The following is an 8,565-nucleotide window of genomic DNA, read 5'->3' as shown; positions in this document are numbered from 1 at the left end:
GTGAGCCCAACATGGGAAGGAGATTAGTTAGTCCATGTCTTCCAGGTGGACACTTAGGTTGTGAAAACTGGGAAACTTGGCCGGAGAACATGATGGAGGAAGGGCGGTCAAGGCATCAGGCCTACACCCTCCTGGCTCTGGCCCCTTACCTGGGCCGTCCGACAGGCAAGAGACGACTCCACCCGAACAGCGCCGCCGCAAGTGTCCACCAGGTGGCAGCAGAGCCTTTGCCCGTCTTTGCCGGGTCGAGGCCAATAGCCGGGGACATCTGTGTGGGATAGGCACAGGTTCGAATCTCACCGAATGTTTCCTGGCGCATCACTGTTCTGGGCCTCAGTTTCCCTATCCGTAAGGTGAGGTTAATAATAGTCCCCAGCTCTTAGAATTGTTGGGAGGTTTAAATGGTGTATAATTGTTTGGACTGAGGTGGCAGGGGCAATGCCTTTGCTGACTGTGCCCTTCCCACTGTGCCTGAACTCTAGGCCTCGGTTTCCCCAGGCTGCGGGGAGGGAACAGGCGGTGGAAAGAGGTCCTGGAGCCTGGGGCACAAATCAAGTCCTGGGAGGGCAGGAGAGGGTCCAGAGAAAGGGAAGTAAGAAGGACAGGAGAGGAGAAGGGAAAGGGGAGGAGGATGAAGTAGAGAGGGAGGGTCACAGGCAGAGCCCTGGCCTTGGGACCTGGCGCTTCTATCTCCAAAGCCTGGGTCAGGGTGACCCCTGCAGCCAGGAGGAGGAACGAACGTGTGGGGTGTGTGTGTGTGTTCTGCCTAAAAAGCTTTTTTTTTTTTTTTTTTTTTTGGCATTTTGGTCCTGCCTGGCAAGTTTTGCCATGGTCTCCGCCGCGCCCCTGACCCACCCTTTTGCGCCTGCGCATCCCTCCCGGCTCCCCCACCTCGCGCCACGCAGGAACTCGAGCCGGATAAGCTGGTGCTGGACCGGGGATCTCAAGCCAGGCGTCCCTCCGTTTCTGTCATCACCATTCAATTTGGTGCAGCCAGGTTCCTGGTTCGAGAGGCGGCCCCTGAGCACCCGGGAACAGTTTGTTAATCCAGGCTTCTCGTGTGCACCTCGGCTTGCATCACCAAGTAGCCCCTCCTATCTTGACTGTCACCTTCGGAGCTCCCCTATCTTGCCCACTCCCTTCTCCATCTCGGTTACTGGCACCTCCATCCTTCCAGAGCCCGGCTGGCAGGAGTTCTGCTCCTTTCTTTTTGTCCCCAAAACGTCCCCAAGACATCCACTCCCTTGTACCCCAGGTGCCACCCCATCCTGGCCCTAGCCTCCTGCCCCCTCCTCTCCTGTCCCCAATTGTCCCTTCTCCCAACTTCCTAAGGCTCCTCCGCCAAATTCATTCATTCATTCATCAGTGCTTACTGTGTATCGGGAACTGGGACACAGCCCTGACAAGGTTAACCAAAAACTCCAGCCCTGGGGGAGCTGACATACTAATGGGGGAAATGGACAAAAACAAGATAAATAAGAAAAATGCATGCCACAGCAGAGCGTGATGTGTGCTAGGGAGAAAAATTAAGTGAGGAAGGTGCTCTCTGTGGGCTCTGTGCAGCTATCTCCCCCCAACCCACGCCCAGGGGCCAAACCCCCATTTCCCTTTCTCAGCCTAATTTGGGGTGGGGGAGTCCTAGGGCGTTGTGAGGTGGGGAAGCAAAGCAAGCTGGAGGCTCCACTTCCCCCAGCTTCAATTTTCCCATCTGTAAATGGGAATCACAGTGCACACCTCTGAGGTTGTTTTGAGGATTAAATGAATTCCTATGTGTCAAAAGCCTCAGTGGGGGGCTTCCCTAGTGGCACAGTGGTTAAGAAACTGCTTGCCAATGCAGGGGGCGTGGGTTCAATCTCTGGTCCGGGAAGACCCCACATGCTTGGAGCAAGTGAGCCTGCGCACCACAACTACTGAAGCCCGCACGCGACTACTACTGAAGCACACGAGCCTAGAGCCCGTGCTCCGCAACAAGAGAAGCCACCGCAATGAGAAGCCCGCGCACCGCAACGAAGAGTAGCCCCTGCTCGCCACAACTAGAGAAAGCCCGCGCACAGCAACGAAGACCCAACGCAGACAAAAAAAGAAAAAATAAAATAAAAGCCTCAACGGGTGCCTGGTGTACTGGTGAGCGCTTGATATGTGTTTGTTGTTCTCATTATCAGTGATTGGTTTGGTTCACGGTCAAGCTCCGAACAGCAGCTCCAGGCATTCCCATTTCCCCTCGCAATCTATGTAGTTAAATATGTTTCGTTTTTTTGATCAAACACTTAATTTTTTTTTTTTTGCGGTACGCGGGCCTCTCACTGTTGTGGCATCTCCCGTTGCAGAGCACAGGCTCCGGACGCGCAAGCTCAGCGGCCATGGCTCACGGGCCCAGCCGTTCCACGGCATGTGGGATCCTCCCGGACCGGGGCACGAACCCGCGTCCCCTGCATCGGCAGGTGGACTCTCAACCACTGCGCCACCAGGGAAGCCCCAAACGCTTAACTTTTAAACACTATTAACAGATACAAAATTCAACAGGCACAAGAAGGTAAGCAACATAAACTGTCTCCCTCTTTCACCTATCATGGCTGCCCGGTTCTCTGCCCCAGCGGACACCATGGGAACAAGTTGTTTATGTTTCCCTGCAAAGAGAGTCTTCACCAATACGAGGAAATCTTCATTGTCTCTTCTCTTTCTATACAAACTGAAGCTTCCTGCCCAGACTTCCTGCACCTTGCTTTTTCCCTCACAGAATATCTGTGAGGTCTTCCCACACTGTCAGCATTGGGCTACCTTATTCTTTTGCATATCTGCATAATATTTCATGCGGAGAATAGCCATAGTTTATTCAGTGAATCCCCTGTGGCTGGACATCTAGGTTGTTTCCAACTGATTGCTGTTATAAGAATGCTTTGATGAATAAATAACACTGCATAGGTATCATTCCTGGAAGGCTCATTTGCTAGAAGGAGACTTGCTGGGTTTCAGGGCAATTTCTTCAGGTTTGTCTGGTCCCTTCCATTGAGCTGGGTCATTTCCACTTTTTTTTTTTTTTGGCTGTGCTTCACGGCTTGTAGGATCTTAGTTCCCCAACCAGGGATTAAACCCACAGCAGTGGAAGCGAGGAGTCCTAACCACTGGACCACCAGGGAATTCCCTCATTTCCACTCTTGACAGCAGCAAACGAGAATTTGTTCCTGCAGACCCTCAAGAATACACCAAGTTCTCACACTTTTCATCTGTGATGGTCTGACAGGTGGGAAACGGCCCTTTGGTATTCCTCCCTACCACCCATCTTTTCGGCTTGACTGAAGTATAATTGGAGTCCACAAAATTGCACTTATTTAAAATGCACACTTTACATAGTTTTGACAAGTGTGTAAATCTATGAAATAATGACTTCGATCAAGATCATGAACACCGGGCTTCCAGGTGGTACAGTGGTTAACAATCCGCCTGCCAATGCAGGGGACACGGGTTCGAGCCCTGGTCCAGGAAGATCCCACATGCGTGGAGCAACTAAGCCCGTGCACCACAACTACTGAGCCTGTGCTCTAGAGCCTGCAAGCCACAACTACTGAACCCACATGCCACAACTACTGAAGCCCGCGGGCCTAGAGCCTGTGCTCCACAACAAGAGAAGCCACTGCAATGAGAAGCCCGTGCACTGCAACGAAGAGTAGCCCCCACTTGCTGCAACTAGAGAAAGCCCGCGTGCAGCGACAAAGACCCAACAACGAAGACCCAATGCAGCCAAAAATAAATAAATTTATTAAAAAAAAAATCATGAACGCCATCCCCCACAGTATCCTGCACCCCTTTGCTGTGATTTTTCTCCACTTTCATCCCCAGGCAACCCTGATCTGCTTTCTGTCACTAAGATGAGTTTGCACGGTCCAGAATTTTATATGGAAGTTTTGTGCTTGTCTTCTTTCACACAGCATCATGATTCAGAGATTGTTCCATGTTGTTGTTTGTATCAATAGTTCATTCCCTTTTATTGCTGAGTTGTATTGCACTGGATGGCTGGACCACAGCTTGTTCATTCATTCACCTGCTGATGAACTTTTAGGTTGTTTTCCGTTTAAGACTATTACAAATAAAGCTTCGATGAACGGTGGAATACAAGGCCTTGCATGGACATCCATTTTATTTCCTCTAAATACCTAGGAGTGGAATGGCTGAGTCAGAGTGTGATTCTATGTTCAGCTTTAAGAAACTGCCAAACTCTTTTCCACAGTGGCTGCATCATTTTGCGTTCCCACCAGCAATGCATTGTCAATACTTGTTATTGTCTGTCTTTTTAAATTTTTCCCATTCTAGTGGGTGTGAGGTGGTATCTTCATGTGGTTTTTTTTTTTTTTTTTTTTTGCAGTACGCGGGCCTCTCACTGTCGTGGCCTCTCCCATCGCAGAGCACAGGCTCCAGACGCACAGGCTCAGTGGCCATGTCTCACAGGCCCAGCCGCTCCGCGGCATGTGGGATCTTCCCAGACCGGGGCATGAACCCGTGTTCCCTGCATCGGCAGGCGGATGCCCAACCACTACGCCACCAGGGAAGCCCCTTCATGTGGTTTTGATTTGCGTTTCCCTCTTGGCTAGCAATGTTGAGCATCTTTTCATGTGCTTGTTGGCCATTCATACGTCCTCTCTGGTGAAGTGTCTGTTCAAATCTGTTGCCCAATTTCTTATTGAGTTGTTTGTCTTTTATTATTGAGTTGTTAGAGTTATTGATATATTCTGGATACAGGTATTTTGTTTATTTAATATATGCTTTGCAAATATTTTCTCCTGATCTATGTCTTGCCTTTCTGTTTTCTCAGTGGTGTCTTTTAAAAAGATATTTTTTTCTTTTTAAGATTTTTTTTTTTGACATGGACCATTTTTAAGGTCTTTATTAAATTTGTTACAATATTGCTTCTGTTTTATGTTTTGGTGTTTTGGTCATGAGGCATATGGGATCTTAGCTCCCTGACCAGGGATCGAACCCACACCCCCTGCATTGGAAGGTGAAGTCTTAACCACTGGGCCACCAGGGAAGTCCCTCTGTGTGTCTTTTGAAGAGCAAAATGATGAAGTCTAACTTATCAATGTTTTCTAGCTGAGACAAGTTTGCCTACCACAGTTTGCAAAATTTTTTCTTCTATGTTTTTTTCTAGATGTCTTATACCTTTAGGTTATACATTCAGGTCTGTGATCCATTTTGAGTTAATTTTATGTATGGTGTGAGGTAAGGGTTGATGTTAATTTTTTCCCATATGATGTCTAGTTGTTCCATTACTGTTTGTTGAAAAAACTTTCCTTTCCTCCATTTAGTTGCCTTAGTATCTGTGTCAACAATCAACTGGTTATATTTACATGAGTCCGTTACTCTAATCTATTCTGTTTTATTGATCTACCTGTCTATCTTTTCACCAATACCAAATTGTCTTGATTACTCTAGCTCTATAATAAGCCTAGAAGTCAGGTAGAATAAGTCCTCTGATTTTATCTTCTTTTTAAAAGTCACCTTGGCCCTTTGCAATTCTATATGAATTTTAAAGTCAGTGCCAGTTTCTATAAAAAAAAATTCTGCTGAACTTAGATTGGAATTACATTGACTCTGTAGACCATTTTGCGGACAACTGATGTTTTAATAACATTGAATCTTCCAACCCATGAACATGGTATTTCTTTCCATTTATTTATGTATTCATGAATTTCTCTCAGCAATATCTGTAGCTTTTAGTACAACAATCTTAGACTTCTTTTGTTAGATTTATTCCTAGGTATTTTATCTTTTTGGTGCTGCTGCAAATGGCATTTAAAATTGTTTTCATTTTCAGTTGTTTCCTGCTATTATATAAAAATTCAACTGAACTTTACACATTAATTTTTTAACCTGTGAACTTGCTAAATTCATTTATTAGTTCTAGTAGTTGTCATAGATTCCCTTGGATTTTTATATAAACAATCATATCATCTGCAAACAGGGACAAATTTACCTCCTCCTTTCCAATCTTTAAACCTTTTATTTATTTTTCTTGCCTCATTGCAATGGTTATGACCTCCAGAACAATGTTGAATAGAAGAGGTGAGAATGGACATCCTTGTCTTTTTCCCAATCTCAGGAGGACACAATTCAATCTTTTACATTAAGTATAATATTACCTGTAGCCTTTTTTGGTAGGTATTCCTTAACAGATTGAGGAAGTTCCCATTTGCACATGGTTTGCTAAGACTTTTTATCATGAAGAGGTGTTGACTTTCATTTCCTGCATCCATTAAAATAATCATATGGTTTCACTATACAGTTGATCCTTGAACAACTTGGAGGGTTAAGGGTGCTGACCCCCATGCATTAAAAAAATCCATGGATAACTTTATATTCAGCCCTCCATATCTGAGGGCCCACTGATTTCATCAACTGCAGAATGTGTAGTACTGTAGTACATATTTATTGAAAAAAATGTGTGTATAGGTGGACCCTCACAGTTCAACCCCATGTTATTCAAGGGTCAATCCAGCTTTTAATTTGCATTTCTCTTATTATGAGTGAGGCTGAGCATCTTTTTCTGGGTTTAACAGCCATTTGTATTTCATTTTCTGTGATTTCTGGGTTCATATCCTGCTAAGTCATCAGCATTTTCTTATTGTCTTCTAGGAGTTGCTTATATTATGGAGATATTTTATCCATGACATGAGCTTACCTTTGTTTTCAGTTCCATTTATTTATCCTTTGTATTTATGGCTTTTTGCCTCGAGAAAAGTTGGGATATTTGCATCACTGAAGTTTCCAATTTATTCTTTTTTAATTTATTAATTTATTAATTTATTTATTTTTGGCTGTGTTGGGTCTTCATTTCCGTGCGAGGGCTTTCTCTAGTTGCGACAAGTGGGGGCCACTCTTCATCGCAGTGCGCAGGCCTCTCACTATTGCGGCCTCTCTTGTTGCGGAGCACAGGCTCCAGACGCACAGGCTCAGTAGTTGTGGCTCACGGGCCTAGTTGCTCCACGGCATGTGGGATCCTCCCAGACCAGGGCTCAAACCCGTGTCCTCTGCATTGGCAGGCAGATTCTCAACCACTGCGCCACCAGGGAAGCCCTCCAGTTTATTCTTGGGCAAATTCTGGGCTCTGCTTCCTGGAATCTCCTCATGGAGACATCACATGCTCCTATCTGGGACTCGTGGTGCCACCTTTGTCCTGACTCTGTTCCCCTTCTGCTCACTCTCAACATACCACAGTGACCATAGAGTTATCAGGGGCCTAGAGACTCACTGTCCTTCCTGGAGGGCAGGAACCTCCCTCTCAGGGCCAGGGATGGGAGTACACGTTTGCATTCTTCTCTGCTGAAGCCACCCAGGAAATGAAAGAAAAATACTATGACTAAGCTCCCATGCAGCACTTCCTGCCACAAGCCTGCTCTGGCTCCCACTGTGCTGAGGACACACCTCATACCTCTTCCCTCCACCCACAAGTCCCTACTGATGCCTCCAAACTTCTCAGCACACCTTTTCCCTGCCACCCTGTCCTTCTCAGGAACACTGTGACCTTGCCCATCTTCTCAGCCTTTGCCTGGGCTGTTCCTCTGCCAGAACTCCCCACGCCTCCAGATCACTCTCTGGTTAATTCTATTTGTCCTTGGATTTCAGTATCAAAGTCACTTCCTCCACGCATCTCTCCCAGACTCAGAGTTTCTCCTAGCAGCCTGGCACTGAGGGCCACTGAAACACTGATTCGATAATAGTTTATTTATTGTCATCTCCCCCACTAGACTGTTGGCTCCTCCAGGCAGAGACTGGGTCTGCTCTGTCCCCTGCAGTGTCCCCAATGCCCTGCACACAGGAAGTGCCCAAGAAGTGTCTGTGGGTGACTGAATTAAAGTCAACAAAATCGTACCGAAGCCATTTTAGTGCCAGGGCTTGTGACGGGATTACAGAGATGAAAGGGTCCTCTTAAATCTGTCCCCAAAGCTCTACTTTCTGGGGTTTGTATCCTACTAAGGACACTGGCCCTGGTCTGACCTGGACACTGCCCCACTCCTCCACTCATGACAGCCTCAGGGGTGTTAAAAAACATCCATCGGACCCCGCTGTGATCTGGCCCCAGCTGACTGCCCTGCCATCCCCCTCCCTCCTCACTGCACCCAGCCACGCCCTTGGGGCCATAAACAGCTCGACTCACTCCCACCTCTGGGCCTTGGCGCTGGTAGTGTTCTCTGCCAGGAGCCCTCTTTGTCCCGCTTCAGATTCCTGCTTGATCCTTCCTGGCCTCTACACAGAGCCTCGGACCCCTGCACCGGAGCCCCAGCCTGTGCCTGTCCTGTCACCTTGGTTTTCTTTGTTATCCATAATGATTAATTGCCTCCCTGCCAGACCAGATAGTGAGGTGAGCCTGAGGGCAGGTCCGGGTCTGTCTGGTTTTCACAGTTTCTAGGGCTGGGCTTAAGGCACAGAGCACAATAGTGGGCTATTATCCCTCCCAGGGTCTCTTGGGAGAAATACCCTGAAGGAGAACTTGACTTTTGTCTGGGGCAACTTCCCTGCCTCCTTCCTGGGCAGATCCAGCCCAGTTCCCTTCCTTAGGTGCGAAATTAGTTC

This window comes from Mesoplodon bidens, assembly GCF_964165515.1.
Source record: "Mesoplodon bidens genome assembly, chromosome: 4".
In the NCBI taxonomy this organism is placed as follows: Eukaryota; Metazoa; Chordata; class Mammalia; order Artiodactyla; family Ziphiidae; genus Mesoplodon; species Mesoplodon bidens.
The sequence above is the reverse complement of the archived record's forward strand: the minus strand, read 5'-3'. Positions refer to the sequence as shown.